General features: G+C 42.2%; 1 long non-coding RNA gene across 1 annotated transcript in view; it reads left to right on the top strand.

Annotated features, from left to right (window-relative positions):
* LOC125404174 (uncharacterized) overlaps positions 1-27,306 on the top strand; it is a 61,753-nt gene that overhangs the window by 11,681 nt on the left and 22,766 nt on the right. The window contains exon 2 of the long non-coding RNA XR_015002300.2: positions 7,051-7,808. This is a non-coding gene — a long non-coding RNA (uncharacterized LOC125404174). The remainder of the gene's footprint in view (positions 1-7,050; positions 7,809-27,306) is intronic.

The raw sequence follows: 27,306 nt of genomic DNA, 5'->3' as shown, positions 1-27,306 counted from the left end.
AGGGAATTTTTGAAGTAATGCTACACATTAAGATTTGAATAGCTACTTTGTGCAAGTAACCAACTATGATCAATCTAATTTGATGTTCGTCCAAGGATGTGCATTGGATAATGCCATATAAGAAAGATTGTTTATGGCTCCATTCCTCAGTTTTTTCATTTGTCAAATAGTTAGGAAACTTTAAAAAAAAATAGAATTCTCTTTTCCCCCAAAACATAATGGGCATCATCCTCACACAGACAGAAGTGAAGATGTGGCTGTAGCAGTCTAAAGGGAATGGGATGAGGGGTGGGCATAGGCTTCTGCTCAGCCCCACTCACGCGCCCATACATTCAGCCCAGTTATAGCCCTTGAGATGCACTTAGATCACAGCTGGAAAGAAGAAGGTCGTTCTCCAAGTCCATTCCAGCTCTAACATTCTGTACTTATTAATTTTGTTTTTCTAGAATTTTCAGCAGTCACTGAAACATCTGTCTTATCACTACCAAGGGGGACACAGACAGACAGAAAGACACAGAAACAGACACACAGTGTTTTGGTTTTAAAAATCCAGTCACCACAGAATGTGTGCAAGAATTCAAAACACATTTTCCACAGCTTTGATATTATTTTTCAAAATTTCCATTCCACCTCCAGAGTTCAGTCGAAGCTCTCTGACAACGTGCTGTATTAACATCAACATATTGTCTGGTTACCAAATGCTGTGGTGTATAGTTTGGCACTGTGTCCTAATAATCAGGCCACACCTGGGAGCTGGTGGGAACTCGCGCATCAGAGAACATCCACAACAGATGGTAAAACGACCTAAGCCAGGTGGGGCTCTTGTTTAATGACCGTCTGAATTAAGTTTGGTTAATTTGGCGTGTCTCTAATTATCCCTAGCAACTGGACCCTCTACTCCATTTGAGAAGTTTGGATTTATATATGACATATAAACTATCAGCACAAGCCCATCTGTGACCCTATAGCTATACACATGTGGCCTTGGATCCAGCCAGAGCTCTCATCTCTTTGCTCTTAGCTCTAAGGAACCTTCAAAGCAGGCCTCTCCCGTGCTCCGTAGCCTACTTTTCTCAGATTGGTTGTCACCCATGACGTGAGTATTTCCCTTCACTCTTTGCTAACCTTTTTATTAAGAAAGCTTCTTCCAAACTAATATATTATTAGCACACTATTAAAAAGTCTAGACCCATGTGGTGGCACATGCTTATAATTTCAGCACTTGAAATACAGAGCATTCCTTTTCCAGGGATAAAAAGACATACAGATGAAATTTAAGGACAGGATTAACTGAGATAACATGTATTTGTCCATCACGTGTAGTAAGTACATGGCATATAGCAAAAAGCCATACATTGTTGGTGAAAAGACACCGTCTTTACATTCTAACTATAATTTGTTCTGATTTCTTTCATCTAAATAAAGTACTATGTTTATTTTTCATTTTCTCTAACATTTGGACTATCTTTGATGGTAACAAAAATACTGGGCTTCTCAGTCTTCCCACTGTAGTGAAAACATTTCTGAATTTCAGTCTGAATTTCAATATAGCCTCAGCTACAGTCAGTCTACATGGACCTTCTTGGATGAAGTAAGCCTTCTTCTTTAGAAGAGTTTTGACAATATGAATGATGTATTTCTGTGTGCTAAAGAGCACGCCTTGATGTTATGCAAATATTTCTCATCTGTGTCCCTTTAAATGTCAAACAATTTAATTTCCCAAACCCACTCTAGAGTGCCCCTACATTTTCTTTCATTCTCTTAAGCTTCCTGTTTTTATGAACTTTCAAATCGGTAGCTGCAGCCTCACCATCTGGACCCTCCCCACCTTAAGAGGCATTAATTAGCTGACAGTATCCAGTAACTAAGACAGGCCCGTGCTCAGGGAACGAAAGGGCAGGCTGAAATTGTTTAGGAATGTAGCAGCTGGCCAGCAGGCAGAACCTCAGAACAGGCTGTGGCTGACATGGATAACACTGTTGCTCTCAGAATCGGGCTGCAGTGCCAGGAACACCACCTCCCCCCAACACACACCACCCCTGGCCACTACTCTGCGGGTGCTGGAGGGCTGGGGACCATTATCAACTCCCAGTAGTCATTTGATCTCCATCTGGCTTTGTCGTTAGAGATGCCTTTTATCACTTGCCAGAAGTGTAAGCTGAAGACATTTCTGTTTCTCACAGATCTTTGCTTCTGCTCCTTGCTTTTCTACTTTTCAAATGAGTCTGTATGCATGTTTCCCATCATTGGAAACAAAGAACTCACCAGAGTATTTACCCACGAACTAGCTCATCTTAGTGGACCACACTTAGCAACAGACTTTTTTTTTTTTTCAAATCATCATGTGTGTGAGTACAGATGCATGTGGGGCCCAGAGAGCACATTGGCGTCAATCCCCTGCCATCTTTTTAGAGACAGCATCTCTTGTTTGCCACTGCATATGCCAGGCTCGCTGGCCCATGAGTTCTGTGGATTGCCTGCCTCCTTTCTCAGGGCTTAGTGGTGCTTGCTATAACATCTGGCTTTACAGGGGATCGGAAGATTTGAACTCAAGAGCTTACACTTGAACACTCACCCACTGAGCCATTTTCCCAGTACGGGCCATAGATCTTTTTAAAATAGGAGTTCTAGAGGTAGTCCTGGCTTTGTTGACTTCAAATATTGTTTTCAGTTTAGTGTGATTTTGAATTTCCTACATAGAGTGAGCTTCGCTTGTATGAACCCATGCTATGGCATGTTGTTGAGGTCCTACTCCACAACAGCCTAACCACATAACGATGTGGGTCTCCACAAATTAAACAATAAATATAACAGTAACGCGCCCTGGCCTGGGTCTTCTGACAGTGTAACCATCCAAAAGTGACAGAAAAATGAATTCTGAAGTGATATTCCATGAACTTCGTCAGCTAGAATGCTCTGCTCTCAGCCTAGTGACTCACTGTTGTGGTCATCTGTGAGCTAGGAATCAGGTCTCAGTTACGGAAGTTCTTTAGGAAGTGACTTCACATTCCACACATGCGGCTGCAGAGAATGCCAGGTATCATAGGCTGCACACATCTCCAAACAAACACAGAACCCTGGTTTAATGTAGCAAATTAATCCTTTAAGAGATAACTAGAATACCCTGACAGTGACCTATTCCACTAAGTTATATAATGCTTCTCATAACCTTTCTGTATGTTCTTAGTACACAGTTTATTTTTAAAAATTAAAAGATCAACTTTCTGTACAACTCCATTTACATATGTGTGTAGAAATAATTTGGAAGGCCACATGTTAAAATCTAAAATGTGTTCCTCCGTGAGTGTAAGATCACAAGTCATGCTGGTTTTTTTCTTCCCAATCTTTATTCATGTATTCTTAATAAGCATATTTAACCTAAGACATTTTAAAGTGAGGCTGGAGAGATGGTTCAGCAATTAAGAGCACTGGTTGCTCTTGTAGAGGACTCGGGTTCAATTCCCAGCCCTGATGAAGTGTCTCACAACTGTCTGTAATGCCAGTTTCAGGGACCATGACACCCTCTTCTGGCCTCTGTGGACACTGCACACTCTTGGTTTGTTTTTGAGATGAATTTATCTTTAGTGAAGCACAAGATGCTTGTGTAACCCAGTAAAGAGATAAGGGCAAATCAAGCTTTGACCCTAACAGAGATTTATTTCAATAAGATATATAATGCTTGGCTCATGCCAGAAGACATCCTCCTGTCTGGTACACTCAATCGCTACATCACATAAGCAACTTCTGTTTTTATTCAATCAGAACAATTAACTCAGGTCATTTTTTCCAATATATTAATGTGTGCATGCATGTACACACACACTATGTTGTTTGGTTAGTTGTTTTTGAGACAAGGTCTTACTGTACAGCTTAGGGCCCAAGCTTGTCTCAAATTCTCAATCTTTGTGCTTAAACTTCCTGAATCTTAGAATTTCAGGTAATCTTCTAGCTCACAACATGTGTGTGCGTGTTTGTGTGTGTGTGTGTGTGTGTGTGTGTGTGTGTGTGTGTGTATACACATGAGTGAAAAATAGCGTCAAATGGAGGTCAGAGGACAGCTTTATAGAATCAGCTATCTCTTGCCTCTTTTATTTTCTAGGAATGGATTCAAGTCACCAGGCTTAAGTGGCAAGTGCCTTTATGTGCTGAACCATCTTTGTGACCCTCAAAATCATTTGTTACAAGAAGTTTTTATACAGACTTCCATAAAACACACACACACACACACACACACACACACACATACCATATTTCTGCTTTTGAGGATTTCACCTTGCCAGTTAGGAAATAAGAACAATAGAAAGAAAGCTTAGACGAGAATATTTAAAAATTAAGACATACGGTTCAAGAGACCTCAGAGGACATAGAAATAATCTTAAGATGTTGTGAAATCTATTATCTTATTGCAGTAGAAAAATGGAAGAAGATGCTAGACTATGTGTTCGAGATCAGGACTAACTTATCTTTCCCTCTGTGTTCTTGTTGACATTGTGTACCATCAGGCACTGACTCAGAAAATAACTATGAACGATACCCATTAGTCAACAGACCTTTATTTGTCCTTGGGTTGTTACTTCTTATTGTGTCATGGATTTGCTCATCTCTGGATATATAATAGACAAATGATAGGCATGGTCCCTAACCTCATCAGGGGATCTTGTGGGAAAGGTTGATACTGCTTAATAACAGGCAAAATCTCACTCAGTGAGATCAAAGAGGCAGGAGAGGGGCAAACCTGAAAAAAACAGCAAGAATCATACTTTGGCTAATGACTAATTATAATGAATAAAGAATATATATCAAACGTGACTCTGGATTATATAAGCAACTGGGTTAATTAATTTTATTTTAATCATAGATAATACAAAAGAAATCAGTGGCTTCAGGGTCAACTGTGATGGGATCAGACCTGTAGCGTGCACTGGAGAGGCAAAAATGAATTGACAGCTATTGTTCAGGGTAAAATAAGAATTGAAAGGAACTGGGCTTAGTGAACACCAGCTCTGCTCTTGGGTTTCTGTTCTTCCTCTTGCCCGTTCTCTTCAACTGTGGCTCATATCCTTTCTGAGTATCTACTGTCTCATCCCTGCTGAGGTGATGGCAGCTCCTCGTGGCTCTGAAATGGGTTTTCTTTTCTCTTCTCATAACTTCATATACTGGAGTCTTTGTATTTTAAATGGAAAGGATGTTAGGAGGGTAAGATGGGTCGAAGACCCAGTTTTTAGAATTAGAGTTACTTAGCGAAAAAAAGAGCTTTTCAGGCTTGTGTGTGCGAGACCCACTTTACCTATCCTATCTCTCTTGCTCCCACATATTTTTCCTTGCCTTTCCGTGTGTGTGTGTGTGTGTGTGTGTGTGTGTGTAGTGACCTTTTTACTGATCAGTTGTTTCTGTTTGAGATTCTTGCTCTGTGGTTTAGAAAATTTGTGTATTATAACCAAATCTCAGCTTAAGTACCTTTGGTGGATTATATGAGTGTTGATGGGTTTGGTGTCTTGCATATGATGGTTACTCATCTTTGGATCTATCGCTGAGATCCTAGACTCAGAAACTCACTCTCAGACACAGTTACCTCCACAGGTAGACTTTATATACTACAACATGTATCTCTTTCCTGGTCTGTGGGGCGTGACATCTATGAGAGATGGCCATTAGTCCCATTGAGTTGTAAGTGAGGCTGTATTTTCATAGGTCATCCCCACCCTGATAAAAGCACTTCAGTGCTTATACTATGTATGTTGATTGGTATTCGCAAGAGTCTTTATGTATGGATGATGAGATTCATATACTTATGAATGAAATAATCTTCTCAATTTATTTATATCCAAGAGTAATATACATGTTTACACAAATCACTTATTAATAGCCCGACATTCATTCGTTTACTCACATACTGCTTTTACGTACCTACTGTATACAGGGAGTGATGTTAAGTACTTACTGTATTCAGGGCAATGCATCAGGTGCTATGTTTATAGTGAGGAACAAGATGGTGTTCCAAAGGAGTTGATGAGAAAAAAAAATTCAGGATTAGTTGTGGAAATTTATGTTATGTAACAACTGGAACCAAGTGGTTTGGTCAAGGTCGAGGGAGACTCCTGAGGAAATAGCAGAAGCCCTGACAGAAGAACCAAACATAGCTTGTAGGAAGGGAAAGAGGAGAGTGCCTTGCTGTCTGTAGGATGAAGTTGCTGTATCTCTGGATCGGACCCAGGGCAGTCAGTTTCAGGCCCCAGAAGTATGATGGGGTCTGGAAGTGGGGACCGCTCGAGGGTTGCTAGCAAAAGCAAAGAAACCCACTCAGGCCTCAGAAACTAACCAGCTAATTAACTTTTGTGACAGCATAATAAAGATACTAAATATTTCCCTTACCAAAATATACACAGGCTATCCAGGTGTCCAGCTTTATTGGCGGTCTAGCTCAGCACAGCTACTTTACACATCAGTGAGTTTATTCATTCTGCTACCCTTACAGTGCAGCTGTACACTCCACTGTACACCAGTAAAATGAAAGTGAGGGAGGCTGAATAGCTCATCCAACGTCATATCGGTGCCCTCCCCCATCTGAGTTGAAAGGTCATGATCTTTCTGCCGTACTCAGCAGCCCTTTGTCTAAAGAATACTGTCTAAAGAAGGACATGTAAAATATTGGATGTGTATGGTTGGGGGCACTAGCAACCGAAGGAGAATGGGAACATTACATTTAAAATGTGATGGTTGTCCCTGGAGGCAGGAAGCAAGCTGTAGAGTCAGCTGCCCTTCTTGTTTTGAGAGATTGTTTAATACAGTTATGAATTCTGTGCAGATATCTTGACCATTTCAATGTGTGAATTGACATCATAGCTTCTAAAGTTTTTTCTCAGATAAGTAAAAGGACAGTCAGGATGGTCAGGTCCCACGAATGAACTGAACCGTGAAAAGGAGAGGTAAACCAGAAGAATTTAGTTGTGAAAACCACTTTCAGCCTTCGGGAAGCTCGGCATTTGCTCTCCACACCAGTGAGTTGATATTGCCAAAGTTCTGAGCTGCTGTGTTGTTCTTACTTTGCAGATCAGACAAATAAGGTTAGTACAGCAGAGAGAATGCAGGGAGCTTCCTGAGAACAGCTTGGCACTGGAGACATCTCACTGAAAGGTATGAGCATCAGTTCAATCTCGTGGGGAACTCTGGTGACTCCCAGAGGCTATTTGGATGGAAGACAATACTAAGTAAGTAGGTTCTTCACCCATTCGTGAAAGTTATAGAGAAGGAGATCTGCACAGCTGCTTCCTTTCTTGCATTTTATGCCTTCCCTAGGTTGGGCTCCCCTAATGAAAATGATAGGATGGTGCTCAATAACTAGAAAAAAAACTGCAACATTTTTTCTAACTTGTCTAACAGAACAAAGCAAAAATGGTGTTGTTTTTTCTTGAACTTCATGACCTCTGCCCGCCCTGGCCCATGCTTCTTTCCTTGTGGCCACTTTGTGCACCTCAAGTACTAACTCTGCAAGCCACCTTCTTAGTCATTCCTCAGGACTACGTTTCTTGGACATCCCTGGTACAAAGACAAAGTTCCAGGCTGGAGCCTCTCTGGTCCTTACAATCACCACTGCTACTGAGCCAGCCTGGATGTCTTCTCTTAGCTGCCAGTCTTCTCCTGGCAGGACCACCAGAAGACTCTGCAAAGTAATCTAATCAGATTACATCACTGCTGAGAAACCTGCTGCGCCTTCTTGTTAGTTGTTGGACAGACTCCGGCCTCCTTTCATGATCTGGCCTCTACGGACCTTGCCAGGATCATTTCCTGCCTCGTAAAGTCCTGCTCAGGTACTCCTTGTTCCAGCAGTTCTGAAGCAGTTATGGTATCTCTCAGGGCTGGCTTGATGGGTGTGACACCTGCTCGGTTGCACAAAACTTGGAAGCACTTCCTGTTTGATTTAATAGCCTGCTATAACTGCTGTGAAATTGCTAATAATGTGTGCCCAAGGGTGCCCACACTTCATTTTGTGTTGGGCTGGCACTGGCACCCAAAACATGTGGTTTCATTCCTCTGTGCTGCTTAGACTTTTGTCTCTGCCTTGTGTGTCTTTCCCTTCACTTCAGTCGGAATGGTTTTTCTTTAAGACCCTGTTAGAACACGGCCTCTTAGAGGAGTCCCCAGAAACATGGACTTCCACCTCTTGTATCCTTCACTCCCCCGTTCTCTTCTGCCCCTTTATGTTGGACATACATCTCGAAGAAGAACCCTGCGTGGTGATTAATCTTCTACCTGCCTGTCTTCTTTCATGAGACTTTGAACTCCTTAGGGACAGGGTTCATGCAAGGTCTGGGCAGTAGAGTATCATGTTAAGGACTGTAGAAAATAACTGCCTGGCTGGTGTAACCCTGGAGAAACTACTCAGCCTCTCCGTTTCTTAGTTTCTTTTTTAGTGGTAAAAACATGATCAAAGAATCTACCTTGAATGGATAATTCCTGTCGAATATTCAAAAAAAAGGCTCATCATTTAGTAGGTGACAGAATAAGAATTACCTCTTCCTGGACATTGTTCTTGTCCTATTCCTTTGACTTAGTATACCCTACAATCAGCAGAACATTTATTTTTTACAAGCTAAATACGCACTGTGAATCAGGCTCTGTGTTAGCTCCATGGACTACAAAGTAAAGAAAGTCCTGGCTTTTGTCCTTGGAGAGTCGACTTTTATCAGGGAGAGGAATGAGCAGGGAAGAAACGTGGTCTGATGTGATAAAGCGCTAAATGCAGAATATTGTAGAACATGGGGCAGGGCATTCAAAACAGCCTGGGGAGAGGAAACTCAATTGAAATTGTATAGAATGAGCAAGAGTCAGCTAAACGTGGAAAGGGAGATTATTATAGGGACGGAGATTTTCTGCAGAAGCACAGGTGCACGGTTTCAGATCTGCATGGCCTTCTGTTTGACCGGAGCAAGTGAACCAAGTCATAGTCTGCAGGGGCGAGAGAAAGTGAGTCAGGCAGGAGGCATGGATGGGTTCCTATGCTGGCCTGCAGGTGGAGGTTGCCTGGAATGCCTTTCAAAGGGTTTGAAACGTGCTCTGAGTCATTCTCACTCTCCAACTGGGTGTGGAGACCTCACTGTAAGCTACTATGCTAGACATCAAGGAGACCAAGATGTAAGGATACAGTTTCTATGCACGAGAAATCTACTATGACATCACTAGAATTTTACTTCACTATAAAAATTTTATTTTATTATTTAATATGTGTTTACGTGTGTCTGCTATATGTATATGGGTGCCCATGGAAGCCAGAAGAAGGTATCAAATCCGCTGAAGCTGGAGTTACTGGTGGTTGTGAGCTGCCCAGTGTAGGTGTTGGAAATCAAACTCTGGTCCTCTCAAGAGCAGCAAGTGTTTTTAACTACTGAGTCATATCTACAGCCCTTCATTATAATTTTCATAAAGGACAAGTATGCTTGCTCTTAAGTATGTGGAATCTTCCAAAATTAATAGTGATTCATGTCACTATTGCATTTCCGGGTCCTGTATAGAAATCCTTCTCTGAGTATCTGGGCTTAACATGCTAGAATAAAGATGCTTCTTACCTTGTAGATGCATGAGTTGGTTTCTGCTTAGAAAACCTCACCAAGTTCTGGAACCCTGGCCATTGAAGCAATCCTGGAAACTCTCAAGACCACTCTCATAACTGTTAGAAAGTTATATCATCTAAAGTGTGCTTTCCAAAGCCTAGGAAACATAGACAAGACTCAAAGTCTGGCTTCTTCAGCTACTATCATGTATACTGTCTTTTTGTACAGCTATTCCTAAACCTTAAATTTTTATTTGTAAAATTGAGATAATAATATATTTGATTATCTGTTCAGTCATCCAAAGACCTCGTCTTCTTACAAATGTTTACTTGTATACCAAACATTGAACTAGGCACTAAATAAACACTGATCCATGAGAATCATGCCACTACAACTCTAATAAACATTTAACTCGAGAAGGGAGGAGCAATAAATGATCTTGGTACTATGATGAAAAATAAAGGGGAAACATATAAATCAAACATTCATTGTTTCAGTGAAATGCTGGAAGCAGGTTCACCATCCTGAAGGTACAAGGTCTAAGGAACATTGTGTGTGTTCTTATTAAGGCCTGAGCTACAGCATACGTGATAGAAGTACTTGTGTATCTCTTTGTGGTCTGTCTTCCCCCTTATGAAAAAAACACCAGGACCCAATCATAGGGCTCCACCTGAATGACCTAACCTAATCACTCCACAATGAACATAAGCCTTAATTGCTATAGTTGGTTCAGGGATTAGATTTAGGTGACTTTAATCAACTGCATTTCAGTTAAAGCAACAGTCAATCCTGGTGGGAAGTCAAAGGAGGCTTCCCTGCAAAGATCACAGCCTGTAGAGGGCAAGCTTTGTAAGTGAAGATGGGGAAAGGGTTTTAGGGGAGGAAAATGGTTTGTGTGAAGGCTCTGAGCTGGTTGAGGAGGGGCCTGTGATGGAAGAACAGAAAGTAGCCAAGTACACTGAAAACTGGAAAGGAGGGCATGCAAGAATGTTTCTTACACGAAACCTCAGCACGTTCACTCCTGTGAGTGTCCTATGGGGAATTGCTGCTGTGTGTCCACCAGAGATTGTGTGAGAATACTTTCGGGAGCGTTGGCCGTTGTTTGTGTTGGCATAAATCTAAAGTAAGACAAGCACAGAAAGAAGAAAAAGTTTTTTCATTTTTTTGAAACAGGGTTTCTCTTTGGAGCCTGTCCTGAAACTTGCTCTTTAGACTAGACTGGCCTTGAACGCACAGAGACCTGCCTACCTCTACCTCCCCAGTGTTGGGATTAAGGGTGTGCATCACTGTTGCCCAGCTAAGAAAAATTCTTATACACTCACATAATAAAAGGTTATTCAAATGCTAAATGGGGAGAGGCTCACCAAGTCCCACCCCTAGCTGAGTAGTTATTGACTACTGATAGTTCGGGGTGGGGTGGGGGGTCAGTTTTCTTCGGGGATGAGGCCCCTGCTAGGCTGCCAGTGTTCTGTTGGGTGGACCTGCACCCGTGCACATGCTGGTGGGCAGCACTGTGAGGACTGAAGGAGTACTCTGCGCAGTTTTGTTTTGTTGTTGTTGGGTTGTTGTTGTTGTTTATTTGTTTGGTTTTTGAGACAGGGCTTTTCTGTAGCTTTGGAGCCTATCCTGGAACTAGCTTTTGTAGACCAGGCTGGCCTTGAACTCACAGAGTTCCGCCTGCCTCTGTCTCCCTGAATGCTGGGGTTAAAGGTGTGTGCCTCCACCACCTCCTGGCTGAGTTTTTAAAGACTGTGTGCTGTTGGGAGGGAAAAGTGGCAGCAGAGGGGGAGTTGGAGGTAGGTGGTGTGAGGGTGGATTTGACCAAAGCACATTATATTTGTGCATGAATTTCTCTTTTTTCTTTTTGGTTTTTCTGATTGTTTGTTTGTTTGTTTGTGCGTGCGTAGTGATGTGTTTCTTTTGAGATCGTTTCTTTGTGTAGGTCTTCGTTGTCCTAGAACTCTCTCTGTAGATTAAGCTGACCTCAAACTCACAGAGGTCTGCCTGCCTCTGCCCCCAACTCCTAGGATTAAAAGTGTGCACCACCACCACCCAGCCATGAATGAATTTCTCAAACAAATAAAAAACAGAGTAAAGGGGTATGCCAGAGTGAAAATGAGTGAAATATAGTTATTTAAACCAACGTATTGAAATAGTGTAAATTAGTACTTTGCCTGGAGAAAACACACTGTTAAAAACCAGCTTATTATATTATATACAATCTTATTATATCTAATCTTTTAAAATTGTGGAATCTATCTTTGAAGTACTTCTAAAAGACAAGGAAAATAAACTCCTGGCAGGATCTTGGAACAAATGATAAATTTACCCTTTGTTAAACAACTAGAAAATGTGTGAACAATATTTTCAGAAAATGGGTAAACAGCAGCAGGTCTCTCCAAGTGACATTCAAAGAAAGGGGCCTTCCAAACAGAGTCCATCTGTCTCTTCTGTGGGAGGGAACAGAATGTGGAGTTAGAGAATAAGGTGGCCACAACTTACGCACAGACTTACAGAGTTTTCAGGGTGGGCAGCCAGATTAGAGCCCTAAGAATCTACAGGAGGATTCACTTCGTGTCTTTAGTGACGTGCTAACCCTTGGTAGAGTGACAGGGACTATCTGAAACCACGGAAAGACTTTTCAGAAATGAGAAAGCAGAGTAATTCCCAGACCTCACAACGACTGAGAGATGTTTTTGTTCCCATAATTCAAAACAGAAAGACCTCATAATGGTTGAAGTATCAGAAGGAACCTTAGACAGAGTATACCCTGGTTGTAGACTTAAATGGCTGAAATGCCCCCCCCAAATAGTAAGGCTTAACAGAAAGCTAGAAAAACCCCAACTGCGATCCAGATAGCCTGGCTATGTGCCAGAAGGAAATATATCAATGTCCAAAGAACACAAGGGAATCTAGAGATCAGCAACAAAATTACATACTGCCCAACATAATGATTTAAAAATAAAGAACTATAAATCATAATAACTATAAATAAGTAATGAGTAAAAGCGCCGTCTAGAATATGGATAAAAGTACAACAACAGAAACAGAAACAGAAATGATATCAATGGTGGACTCGTGGACAGGAGTGTTCAAACAGTCATTATATATGTATTCCTTGTGTCTCCAGAAGGCAGAAAAATATCACCATAATGAGGAAAGAATTTGAAAATGTAAAGAACACCCAAGTGGAACTTCTAGAGATGAAAACTACCATATTGAAAGTGAAAAATTCATTGGATGAGGTGTTCCTTTGATTGTGGGAGCCGTGTGCTGTCTCTCCCTTTCTATCTGGCTTTGATTGAAGTGTTTGGTTCATTCACATTGAATGTAACTGAGTAAGTGTTGAGTAAGTTGGCCTGTTTGCTCTTTTTCCCCTCTTCATTTCTACTTTTCCTTTCTTTTGTCTATCCCTCCTTTACCTTGTTGTGTGTTAAGAGTTGTTTTTTTTTGTATTCCAATTTAATTCATCTTTTGACTTGGTAGCTGTGTGTTAGCCTTATTTTCAAGTAGTCCTCTAAAACCAGAGTGCTTCTTTAGCTTATCCCACTGTAGAGTAAGTAAATGCTAGTGCATTTCTGCTACTACGTAAGAGCTTCTGGCCAGCTGAGTAGCATTCCTCTCCCCCGGTGTCATTATTGGTACACACACAATGTGATACCCTGTTAAAAGATTTGTTTCAGAGAATCGGATACCCAGGGTTGGGGAGGTGGCTCAGGGAGTAAAGTGCTTAGTGCTTACAGCACAAGTGTGAGGACCTGAGCTTGGATTCCAGTGTCCAGATAAAATCTGGGCGTGACAGTGCGTGCCTGCAATCCTAGTGTGGGGGGTGGGGTGGGGCAACCACAGGAAGATCCCAGGGGCATAGTACTCAGCCAGTCTAGCTAAACTGACAGCTTCCAGTTCACTGAACTAGCACGTCTCAAAAGATAAGGTGGAGAGCAAAAGTGGAAGACACCAGAAGTTGACTTTTGGCCTCCATAAGTGCACACAGGTGAATACACCTACCCATATAAGTGCACACACACTCCAGCACCACACATGCATACAAAACACGTGCCAGAAATGTAAGAAGTCGTATACCTTTAAAGTGATTGAGAGAAATTATATACTGTGTACATGATTTTGTATTTGTGTCAATGTTGCAATGCTAGTGTTTTATTTCCTCTTGTCAGTCCCTGTTCTCACCTGCATCCCATTCCTGTAGCCTTCCTTAATTCTGGCAGATATGGAATCGTCATCACTTGTCTATAGCATATTTATTTTATTTTAATTATTTCCCAAAAGTGTTTTAGATATATAATGATATACATTTCTTTGTTCTTGGGGTTTTATATTGCTTTGCCCCTGGATATGCCAATTCACTGTTTCCTAGTGGCCATTGTCTTTTGTGAGGTATCATTAACTGTAGAGTTTTCAGTCTTTAATCAGGTATTTTTTTCCCATGTATGTGTGTGTGTTGTATATGTATGCATTGCGTGCATGTTCATGTGTATGTGTATGTATGTGTGCTTGCATATGAGGTGTGCATACACACATTTTGTGCATGGTCACATGTGCATGTATGTATGCATACATGCGTGCTTGCGTGCCATTGTGTGTGAAGCCCAAGACTGATATCAAGAGTCTTTCTAGATGAATCTTTACCTTATTCATTGAGGCCAGGTCTATGGATTGCACTCAGAGGTCACTGATCTGGCTGGCGTGACTGACCACTTGACTGCAGGGATCCCCTGTCTCTCTTTTCCTAGCGGGGGAAATGCAAGCGACCCCCCCCCCCAACTCCTACTTACACGGTTTCTAGGGTACCTGGATTCTGGTCCCTGTGCTTACGCAGCAAGCCCTTTACCCAAAGAGCCATGTGCTAGGCCCCTCAACTCAGGAATCTCTGTTGTTCTTTCTGCTTTCCTTCTTTGGGGGATTTCAGTTAAAAGCAAGATAGACTATTCCATGTGACTTGACACAGGGCTCCAAAGTTCTGTTCAATTTACATTTTTCTCTTTTCTTTAGATTTACAGTTGGTGTAGATCCATCCTTAAATTCGCCGACACTCTTATGGCAGGGCCAACCTGTGGAACTCATCTAATACGTTCCTCATTTCGGTGACGTTCTTTGCAGCTGGGGGACTTCTGCTGCCTCTTTTTTTTTTTAACCAGGTCCTTCTGTCTCATGAGGGTCCCCCAACTGTTTTCACTCACTGTCAGCACCCAGACCTTGCTCATTTGAACATACACATTTTAAATTCCTTATACATTAGCTGACGTGGAGGTGCTCACCTTTAATCCCAACTCTTGATGGGCAGAAACAGATGAATCTCTATGAGTTTGAGCTCAACTTGGTCTATGTGATGAATTCTAGGCTCCCCAGTGCTACACAGTGAGATTTTGTTGTCTCAATTAATTAATTAAACATGAAATTTATATGTGTGTGTGTGTGTGTGTGTGTGTGTGTGTGTGTGTGTGTGTACACATGTCTATGTGATGTCTTGGTATATTATTTTCTTGAATTCAATATCTGGAGTCTTTTGGAATCAATTTTTATTAATTAGTTTTTATTTCCTGAGTATGAGGAAATAATAATCGTTTGGAAAATATAATCATTTCTGATTATTTTTTTGTGTTTAAAAAGCAAACATTGAAACAGTATACTTAAGTGATTTATGTTTTATTTATTCTACTTACAATTGTTGTTTTCTCATTAGGTATCTGACTTGTCTGCACTCAGATCTCAAAACCTGTCCCTCCCAGAGTCTGTCACCAGTCATCTCTGCCCTGCTCCCCCCGGGAGTAAGTGTACTGGCCCACTAGCGATTGGCCTATTGATGAACAAATGATGGGGTCATAGGTTAGGCTCAGTTGCTTAAGCCATGAGACTTTCACTCTCTGCTAGGTGTGTGGGTTGAAGTACGTTGAAAGGCTCAGAATTCCTCAAGTCTCTGCAGACATGCCATTTTCACTGGGTTCTTGGGGATGCACAAATAACTCAGTCCTTAGCCTGTGCTGTGTGAATTTCTTTTTATCATACCAGCCCTTCTATGACTCTCACCTGGTTTGGGCACCCTTCCCAAACCAAATCCCCTACTGCCAGCTGGTAAGGCTGTAGAGTTCACTACTCAGCATAGGGATATGTGTAGAATAAGTCTCCTGTATAGTGATATTTTTTTTTGTGTTCAATAAATAAAGCTTGCCTGAAGATCAGAGTGTGAAGCTAGTAACACTCGTCAGCCATACAGGCCAGGCAGTGGTGGCACACACCTTTAATCCCAGCAGCCACTCTAGTCAGCCATAGAAGCCAGGCAGTGGTGGTGCATGCCTTTATTTCCAGCCCTAGGGAGGACTATCAGATGGGAGGAGACAGGAACTCAGATTCTCAGTCTGAGGTTTATTGGAGAGCAGTCTACAGTAATGCTGACGATATAGGTAAGGTGGCTTGGCTGCTTTGCTTCTCTGATCTTCAGCTTGACCCCAATATCTGTCTCTGGGTTTTTATTATTCTATTTATTCTACTTATAATTACTGCTTTTTTATATTTATTATAGACAAAGAACAGCCACGCCTGTCCCTTGTCTAAAATGAAGGCCACATATGCATTTTTTATATGGCAGCGTTTTCATGAGTTTAAATTCTTAGTCTTATCACCCGTCTTTGGTCATTTTTCCAGTCCTCTAAAATAATGGTTCTTAATAATTGTGTCCAAAATTATACTCATTTGCTGTGGAAGTGAATCTCTGACCACTCTTTGTACTAAAATTATAGGAAGTAGAATATCCAATCATGTTTTTTTATTTTGTTGGTTTTTTTTCCTTTACTTTTCTTTTTGTAGAACATGCTGATGTCAGATTTGCCACATAACCAAGACCAGTCTTGAATTATTCGTTCTCCTGCCTGTACTTCCCAAGTGCTGGCATTACAGGTGTGTTTCTCTGTGTCCAGCAATTACAGTGCATGGCAACTGTAGTGGCTGAAGGCAAATAAACTTTACCAGGTGCCGACGAGGGTGTGCAGTAACTGGAAGTGTCATGCATTCGTGAGGGAGGTGGAAAACAAAACAACATAATCTGTTCAACCACTTGGAGAATGTTGACAGTGTCTTAAAAGCTAAGCACATACTTTACACGCCATCCAGCCATCTCATACCTGGGTATTCATTCAAGAAAAGTGAAAAGACATGCTCATAAATAGATTTGTACTTGAACTCTCACAGTAGTGTTAGTCATAATAGCCTAAAACAGCTAATATCTCAAATATTTCTCAGCTGATTATACAGACAATACAGTATAAATTGGGAAATAAAATTCAAAAGTATTGTTCTCTCTGGAAGAGATAAAATGGGGAAGAGCATGTCCTGTACGATTCCATTCATATAAAATGCTAGGAAAGGCAAGACGATGCTTTCAGGAATCAGTGCTTCCTAGAGGCTGGGGTAGGAGTGGAGACTGAGCATAGGCAAATGAAAGCTTTTCAGTCGTGATTGGTCATTGTTACTGATTTGCTAGCAAAATTTACTGTGTTGTGTTTTTTAACGTGTGAGTTTATTACATATGTTATAATAAGTCTGGTGTTCTTAAAACAAGTGATACCTTTCAGAGTGTTCATATGAGGGCCGCTAGGGGAAAATGGTTGTCAACAATCTTTCTTAGCCGTAGACCCTGTATGCTATCCTGCTGACCAGCTAGGCAAGATGTACCCACTGGGGTAATTGTCACATGATTGGTAAGGTGGTAACAACTTCTCATTGAACTTGAAACTTTCTCCACAAGAGGAAATTCACATGTGGTATCTGGGAAGGTCATAGACCCTAGTGGGTAACCGCACAGTTTTGCTACATAAACAGGATGTACCTGTCAAATGGCCTTCGAAATATTTATGTTGCTGCTGTCATCTTTGGTCAGAAAAGCTTCTTTTTCAAGTAGGTATCAGTTACCGCAGAGACTCAATAAGTGACTCTTGAGTGCTCAGTCCTAAACTGAACCATTATATCATTCCCCCACACCCCACCCCCAAAAGTTCAAAAAATGTCAAAGAAGAGGGGACAGAGAAATGGGAGAGGCAAAGGGAGAGTGTGGTAGAACATTGTCGTCTGGGCAAGATGTAGGCAGGGGACTACTGAACTCTTGGCATCTATGATTACTTCCAGACAATCTGGACAAGTAGGGGGCCTGTTGACCTGCCACCACAGATGGAGAAGGTCTACGGAGACCCACTATTCCTGGGGGTTTTAAGGCAGCTAATGGTTGCTAGTGTAGGAAGAGAGATTTTCTTCAGTGATGTAGCCACGGGTAAGCTGCCTGTACTCCTGACAATAACCTGAACTAAAGCCATTGGATCACACCTATCCACAGACATGAAGGTCGAAGAATGACTAACTGGGAAGAGGTTCAGTTGGAGTGGGAAGGGACAAGATGAAGTAATGGAGTTAATGTGATCAAAATAGATACATGTCGGGAGACATCATAATTAAATCCATTATTATCTAGAATTAATATATGCTGCTAAAATATTTAAAAAGAAAAAATCAAGGAAATAATTTTAAATGATATTCACAACTGTGATTTTTGTTATAGTTATAGGGAGGTGAAATCTGATGGGTGTATATAAAAAGTTTGAATATTGGTAATGTTTTCTATAATTTTTCTATATTTTAAATTAAGATGTAAAATAATGGGAGGACTGAATAAAAAAAGAAGAAATGTGAACATACATGGGAAATCTTAGAAAGTGAAGATAGCAGCCAGAGCAGAATGTGATGGCAAGATATTTTGTGTGTGTGTGTGTGTGTGTGTGTGTGTACTTAAATGTATATTTTTATTTTATTTTTAGTTGAAAATAAAGTTATTTTTATATAATATTTTCTGATCATGATTTCCCCTTCTCCTCCTCCCATATCCTTTCCACCTCCGAACAACTCCATGCCTTTTTTCTCTCTCTCTTAAAAAATCAAACAGGCAAATAAAAAAAGACAAATAACGAGGATACAACAAAATGAACAAACTAAAAAACAACAACAAAAAAGAAAGCATAAGAAGTGCATAGATACATACGCAGGTGTGTGTGTATGTGCACAGTTGCACACACAAAACACACGTATGCACAAAACACTCAAATAAATCAATACAAGACAAAAAAACTCCACAAACACCTTTGAGTTTGCTTTGTGTTGGCCATCTATGCGTGGACATGGGGCCCATCCTTAAGTGTGGTTTGTATACCCAGCTAGACTCCCTTGGAACAACTAATATTTTGTTTGTGAGCAGTTGCTAACTGGAGACAGTTTTCGTGTTAGGGCCAGGGGCTTGTGCCCACTTCCCCATCTCAGCGCTGGGACCCTGTCTGGTTTGGATCTGTGCGTGCCCTGTGCATGCTGCACGATATGTGTCAGTTCATTCATGCATCAGTCCTGTTGTATCTAGAAGGACTTTCTTCCAACCCTCTGGCTCTTAGCATCTTTTTGCCTCCTCTTCCACAAAGTTTTCTGAGCCCTGAGAGGAGGATTTGATATAAACATCCTATTTAGGACTGAGTGTTCCAAGGTCTCTCACTGTATGCACATTGTCTAACTTTGGGTCTGTGTTTTATTTCCCATCTATTGTAGGAGGGAGCTTCCCTGATGATGACCAAGTGAGAAATTATCTATGAGTAGAGTAGAATGTCATTAGAAGTCATTTTATTGCTATGCTCCTTTAGCAGAACAATAGCAACAGTGTTAGGTTTTCCCCTAGGCCCATGATCCTTATAGTCTCATATAGACCAGAGCAGTGTCATGGAGTGGGCCTTAAATCTAATCAGGTGGTGGCTGGTTACTCCCACAACCTTTGTGTCACTATTGTGCCAGCATATCATGCAAGCAGGACACCACTGTAGATCAAAGGGTTTGTAGCAAGTCTGGCATTTACCTTTCTCCTCCAGTAGTGTGAACGCCAGTAAGAAGGGGTGGAATCGTTAGCTAAGCACCAGCTCAGCTTCTCAATTTTCAGTGAGATATGTAAGTGTGGTCTTCAGCAATAAGGCCTTACCATCAGTTTGCGGAGATTAACCAGTAGCATTGGCAATAGCCATGGGGTCTCTTTGGCCAACAACTTGATTAGATGTAACCCATTCCTGGTACTGGAGGTTTCACTTGGTGTCGAGAGATGTCTAGTTTGGGCTTTTTCTCCTGTTATTTAGTGATTCCATTTAGAATTCTTTCATGTATGTGTGTAGTTTAAGAAACTGTAGTAGGTTTCTGTATGACCTCTCAAATTGTCCTTAGTGTTAGCCATCCCTCCCCATGTTCCTTCCTTTACTCCCCTCTTTCCTCCTTCTCTCCATCTAAGCCTCTTCTTTATATCTCTTTATACTATTTATTTTTCTTGGAAGATCCTTCTGATCCCTCTAGTTCCTTACTCTATACCTAACTTCTGTGATTAGGATGGTAACATGTATATTAAAAGCTTAAAAGTTAAGCCACATACAGGAGAACACATACAATATTTGTTTTTTCAGGTCTGAGTTACCTCATTTTTTTCTAGTTACATCCATTTACCTGTGAATTATACAATTTCATTTTTTTTAATGGGCATCTAGGCTGTTTCCAGTTTCTGGCTATTATAAATAGAGCAGCAATGAACGTGGATGATCCCCTACTGTACCCCTACTGTAGGATGTAGAGTCCTCTGACTGTATGCCCAAGAGTGGTTTATCTGGATCTTGAGATCCATCTGTTCCAGCTTCCTGAGGAACCACCACACTGATTGCTTCTTGTGTCCATTTTCTTGGAATACCTTTTTCCATCCTTTTACCCTGAGATAATATCTATTCTTGCTGGTAAGGTGTTTTTCTGGGATGCAAAGGAAAGATTGGTCCTATATTCTAATCCAATCAGTTAGTCTATGTCTTTCTTTTCTGAGGCAGGGTTTCTCTTTGTAACCCCAGCTGTCCTTGAACTCGTTCTGTAGACCAGGCTGTTCTCAAACACAGTTCTGCCTGCCTCTGCCTCCCGAGTGTGCACCACCAGAGCCCAGAACAGGAGGGGAACAGCAGTATGTATGGATGGGATCTGTGTCTTTTTATTGTGGAATTGAGAACATTAATATTGAGAGTTATCAATGAGCAGTGTTTTTTGAGTCCTTTTATTTTTTTGTTGTTGTGTGGGTTTTTTCCATCTTCTTTTGGTTTGCTGGTTGCAGGAGCTGGAGCATGCCATTCTACCAATGGTAATGACATCCTACGGAAAGTAAGTAGTGACGGAGAGGAAGGAACCATGCAGGAGGACAGAAACAGGTGGCTTCTGGAATCATGTGGCAGCATCAGTCTGTGATTGTGAGCGTACCCCTTCCCTCATGAAAGAAGAGAACATAAAGAGATGGGCCCAGACTTAGGAAAGTGTAGGGATTTGGTATAGGGATATGAAGCAAGTCCTTCTGGAAACATTTCTGAGTGAATTTTTTTCGGGCAAGCAGCAGAAACAGTAAGGGGTAGGTTTGAGAAGATTATTAGACATGGCTATGTGCGGACTTTAGTGGGGACTAGAGGAGCCCTGTGTTCACTGCCTGGCAGATTGACCAGCACTCCTTTCTCCTATCTTACGTGTTTACTTAGCCAGTTCAGGGGGGTCGGGGTGTTTTGTGGAGAGCTAGCGATGCTGTGACTGTGGCCTGGAGGAGTAGAACTCTGTCCATTGGCCAGAGTAAGAGTCAGCAGAGCAGGCAGCTGCCTTCAGGCAGTCTTCTTGTGGTAGATCTGCTGTGTAAACACGGTGGGAGAGCTGTTTGCAGCACTGTACAATCCTCAAGAGGTGAGGGACTCCATCCACTAAGGTTTGCGTGGCGTATTCCGGTACCTAGAGCTTTCTTGGGAAGGTTTTGTTTGGGGTATTTGCATGTGGTTGATTCGCTCTGCACTGAGCTTATTCACCTGTTGTACCCTTGGCTGCGCTTCCACTCTTTGTGTTGTGTATAGAATATACGATGTGGGGTAGACGTGTGCCCTGGAGCGTATGCTGGACTGCAATAGAAGGTTCTGCTTAGGACGCAACTCCTGCTTTACTTTTTTGTCTGAGTAACATTGCGGGAGCTCAATCAATGTGGAAAAACTAATTAACCCAGCAAAATCACACGAGTGAGTATTTACTGCAGTGCTTAGGAGACAGGCATTAGCAGCAGTTGCAGATAAACTCTGTCCTCCGTCACCCACAAGCAGACTGGTAAGACATGCAAGGTCTTATTAAGGAGACAGTGGAGTGTAATGTCAATGTAGAGAATGAGTTCCATTTGAAGTCTACAGAAGTGAGTAGATTTGGGCGTTAAGACAAGTTGTCTTACTCTCTCAGCCTATCTCCTTGATTTTAGAAAATAGATAAGGTGACTAACATAGTGCCAGGACATAGAGTGCAATAAAATTAATTCACTGCATGAAAACACCTTTTACATTCTATGTCTCCTTTGACAGCAGAGTGGTGGTCTCATCTGCTAATGCAGGTTGTATGACACATACCTGTAGTTTGCATAGCAATTTTTCCACGACTGTTATGTGCATTAATTTTTATTATTTTTCTTGATCCTCACAAGTAACTCTCAGATGTGGGAGCTTGTGTCTACTTTGCAGAAGAGGAAGCTAAAATATAGAAAGATCCGTATTCTATTCTCTCTCTCTCTGTCTATCTGGAGCAAGCATTCCCCTAGTTGTTGCTGCTGCTATTTTTTTTGGTCATGGTTTTGTCTTTTGAGCCAGGGCCTCACTATGTAGATCTTGCTGGCCTGGAACTTGCTATCTAGACCAGGTTTGACCTCAGATTCACAGAAAATTGTCTGCTTCTGCCTCTGAGTGCTGGGATTAAAAGCACTTAAAGGCACATGCTACCAGGCCCAGCCAAGATCCATTTTCTTAATGCCTGGCAACTAGTAAATGGTAGAATGAAGGTATGCAAACGTAGCCTGGCGGCTGGGTATGTGTTAGTAATGCTAGCAGATCTGTAGCACTTAGCATCAGTAGCATAGTATGAGTACAGGGAGCTTGTATTAACCGGGAATGGTGGTTCGTGCTACAGTTCCTGTACATAGGCAGTGGAGGCATGAGAACCAAGAGGTTTAGTCAGCCTAGGCTATATAGTGAGATTGTCTTTCAAGAGAGAGGGAGAGGTTACTTTGGTGACCACAAGGTTTTGTTGATCTTCAAATATGTAGTAGTAAGCTGCTTGTTTGTCCTGGCCGTCCAGAACCAAAATAACCACACAGAAACTGTATTAATTAAATCACTGCTTGGCCCATTAGCTCTAACTTTTTATCGGCTAGCTCTTACATATTTAACCCATTTCTATCAATCTGTTTATCACCACAAGGTTGTGGCCTACCAGCAAGGTTGTGGCACATCTGTCTCCAGTGTCAGCTCCATGGCTTCTCCCTCTAACTCTTTTTTCTTTCTCCCAGCATTCAGTTTAGTTTTCCCCGCCTACCTAAGTTCTACCCTATCACAGGCTCAAGAGAGGTTTTTTTTTTAATTTATTAATGGTAATCACAGCATACAGAGGGAAATCCCACATCAGGAATACAGTAAGATTTCACTAGGGGAAGAAGGATGACTCCTTTCTAATGCAGGGGGTGACTGTAAGCAAAAGCTCAGAGTCTGGACCAAGTCAGCCAGTGTTGCTCCCAACACTGGCCCTGTCTGACCCTGCGAGGTGCAGGTGTGGGTTTCCCAGGGAAGCAGTATAAAATGAGGCATCAGAAGATAGACTGCCTTGCCTATGTCAGAATTAAATACTGCAGCATGCTGCTGCTTACACATTTATCAGCATCCGGTGTGCCTGTCTGTACCTAGGGACAGAAGCTGGGTTAGAAATAAAGATTTGGGATTTGTGTTGCAGATGGTGTTAAAAAATACATGTTGTGAGTCTAGGGGATGACTCAGTAGATAAAACAGTTGCTGCACAGTTGTGAGAACCAGAGTAAGGATCCTCAGCACCTATGCCAATGCCTGGTAGGTGTTGTGACTCTCTTAGAATCCCAGTGCTTGGCATCCAGAGATGAGATCCTCGAAGCAAGCTAACTAGCTAGACTAGACAAACTTCAGGTTCAAGTGAGAAACCGTGTCTTAATAATAAGACAATAAGTAAAGAGGAATCAAGGAAGACACATGATATCATCTTTGGGCCTCCACACCCATGTGTCCACACACATGCAAATACTCATACATGTATACATACACACATAAACATGCAAAACAATTATAATGGACATTTTTACAGAGCTTTAGAGTCTGTGCATTGTTTCATATCCAAAGCTTTTTGCTGATTCTCATGATAAGCTTATCATTGGGCAAGTCAAACATGCCTACTTCAGAATGGGTACTTAGTCAGTGATCATACCACCCTGAACACTTCCAATAGCATCAGAGTGGGCACTGAATCATGGTTGCCTCCTCTTGTACAGTCTAAGCAGTGCAGGTCAGCAGTACTCCTCAGGGACCTGTCCTGTTCACGAAGCCAGTGTGTGCCGTGGCTAGAACTGTGATGAGTTCCTTGCTCCCAGCTCACCCAGCTTGGCATGTTCTTGCAGTCAGCCCAGTAGTCTTTCCTATGTAACTCTTCCAAGGAATGACTACTGGGTGCCTACTACCTTACACATCATTTGTATCTGGCTGCAGCAATGCAAAGACAAGAGTGTGTACAAAGCCCACCAATCGCTGGGGAAACTATACTTTCACATCTTTTAGATAGATAGATAGATAGATAGATAGATAGATAGATAGATAGATAGATAAAACAAAGTAGAAGAAAGTGTGGCAAGGCCAGAAGCAGTAGTGAGTGTGCAAGCAGTAAGGGCCAGGGTGAGCAAGAGAGCAGCTTCACAGAGAAGGCAGTGTGAACATGTTCAAATCATATTCTCACAGATGGCCTGGGTCTCACCCTTGAACACTCCCAGGATATCAAGTGTTAGTGGACACCCTGGAACTAATGAGCCTCATAAAGGGACAAGCGGTACCAATGAGTGCAAGCCAGTACAGGTGTGCCAGCGTGGGAGCATGCGGAGATCTTCCAGGGAACAGCTGGCAAGGGTATGGTCGCTGACAGCCAACAGCTGCTGTCTCCCTGCAGCCCACTGCAGTATTCACACAGGGGTGACACTCCCTGTGAGTCCCAGATCAGAGTCAGAGGATGACGAAGGCACCAGAGCAGGGCCATTGCTGTCCAGCCTAGGAGTTCCAGTACCCATAAGCCTGCTAACACCTTCTCAGAGGTGCCCTGCCTCCTGGTATTTCCCATCCCGTCCCTTTCTTCATTTTCCTTCCATATCACTGTGCCTTGTGTGCCCTCCCTACCACTCTTGATTCCTCTTCTTTGTGAACTGGGGAAGCAGAATGGAGAAGAAGGGAGGGAGGGAAGTAGAGGGAAGGGGGGTGCAGCAAGAGTAGATATTTTGGGCAATGCCTTTGTTTTGTAAGTGAGGAAAAACGGAGAATGAAGGACAGAGGGCATGGTGGGGGTGAAGTACCAGGATGCCATGCAATCGTGATGTAGGGAGAGTAAATTCCAGGAGGACAATCCTCTCCTGGATTCTAAAGAGAAATAAAAAGTGGTGAAAATTATTCAGCCACATGTTTGGTTTTGGAAAAACCAACAACAAAAAATGTTAAGCGAATGTATAAACAGAGACAGGGAACCATTCAGGAAAAAAAACAAACTAGTTCTCAAGCATTTTATCCCAGCAAAAGTAAGTTTCTTTATTTGTCCAGTTATTTACTTGCTTTTTGATACAGAATCTCCCTATGTGGTACAAACTGACCTCAAATTTTCTATGTGTGCAGACTGGCCCCAGCCTCCCTAAAACTGAAATGACAAGTGTGTGCCTCCATGCCTGGTGAAGCTTAGTGTTCACTCACTGCAAAACCAGTCATGCAGGTCTTTTCCTTACGGTTTGACCATCTAGAGCAAGCGTTTCCGTGGGTGCCAGGGAAGGGCATGATGTCCACGGGGGCAAAGGGGAGCAGAGGAGAAGGAAGCGAAGGATTTTTTCATCTTGATTTTTTTTAAGTTACAATAAAATAATGGGTTTAGTTAAGCCATTTTCATACAAATTTGACCTCATCTCATTTATTGCTCGCACCCACTGTCCTCGGGGATTTTTTTCTGAAAAGCTCTGACTGACAAGACTGTGATGTCCATGACTTCTCACACCTCACTTTGGAATCTAGGTATTTGGGCAGTGAGGGATGGGGAATAGGACTGCTCCTGAGAGTGTGGAAGAGGAAAATGGCATGAAACAAGACTGGGTAACTCAGAAGACTTTCTCTGCCATGTGGCAGTTAGGAGCCCTGGGTAAATCTTCAAAGGGAGGGGCAGGAACAGGACCTACGCCTCTCCAATGGTTGAACTTTGTAGCGAATTATAATGAGGGAAAAGAAGCAGGTGTGGACCACTGGAGGAGACTGACCTCAGAGCTGCTTTAGGGATCCTGCCCTCTGACCCAGGAGTCAGGTCACCCGACTCCCTTGAGTCCTTCGCCTTTACTAGCCTTGCTAAGTGCGTGTGGAGTCTATGCTGCTGTCTTATCTGGGCTATGAGCCCTTTCAGGATGGCCTGCCATGTGGTTAATATCGGAATCCCTGACTCCAGCATGGTGTCTGGCACTAAGCCACCGTCTGTTGGAAGCAAAAAAACAAAAACATTCAACACTCTGGAAATTTTGATCTAAACATTCGGGTGAGGAAAAAGAACCTATTATATTTTTTAAAAGAAAAATCTTTATTTCTAACCCTTTTAAAGTATATAATTCAGTGGTATGAACGTGCTCACCACCCACCCACCCACAGAACATCTCCCACCAGGAAAATCTTCCTTAAACACTAGCTCTCCATTCACATTCTCCCCATTCTCCCCCAGCCCACAACAGTCCCTGCTGTGCTTCTTGTCCCTATGACTTGACCAGTGAAGGTGCCCTTATGACTGGGCCGGTTCTCGAAGACTTTATGTGGCTCATCCATGATGTAGCATAAATCACAACTTTTTCCTATTTCTTACTTATTCATTTATTTATGATGCATGCCTGTGTTTGCGTGTGTGTGTGCGTGCGTGTGTGCGTGCGTGCGTGCATGTGTGTGTGTGTGTGTGTGTGTGTGTGTGTGTGTGTGTACATGCCCAGAGGCCAGAGGAGAATGTAAGATGTTTTGGTTTATTCCCTGAAGAGACTCTCACAGGGCCTGGAACTAGGCTGGTGGCCAGCAAGTCCTAATCAGCCTTCTATCTCTCCCACCCCCAACATTGGTAAGGTTGCAGTCATGTGACCACACTCGGGGTTTTGTTGCTGTGTTCATTTGTTAGTTTGGTGAGTTTTTTTATGCAGGTACTGGGAATTCAAACTCGGTTCCTTCTGTTTGAATAGCAAGTTCTCACCCTCTGAGGTGAAGAACTTGTCTTCCCAGGCCCTTTCTTTCCTCTTTAATAATATCCCCCAATAGAGTTATACCATATTTTGTTTATCTCTCAGTCAGTGGAATTTGGGTTGTTTCTACATGTTGGCTATAAATAATGCTCCTGTGAATGCAGATTGCAAACATATCTTAAAGATCCTGTTTTGAATTCTTTTGGGAGTATCTAGACTTCCCCCTCCCCCGCAGCTCTTGGAGTAAAAACATAAAAACACAGTCAGATCTGAAACCCTCTGTCCTGCAGAGGAGACAGTATGGTGAAGAATGCGGGCTTTGGGGAAGGCACAGGTTCAGGAGGAAGATGAAAAAAGACATAAGATGACCTGATTCCTTAAGTAGAGGGGGCTTCATCTGCAGAC

The sequence above is a fragment of the Myodes glareolus genome, chromosome 6 (assembly GCF_982192425.1).
Source record: "Myodes glareolus chromosome 6, mMyoGla1.1, whole genome shotgun sequence".
In the NCBI taxonomy this organism is placed as follows: domain Eukaryota; kingdom Metazoa; phylum Chordata; class Mammalia; order Rodentia; family Cricetidae; genus Myodes; species Myodes glareolus.
This window is presented reverse-complemented; position numbering and strand designations above follow the sequence as displayed.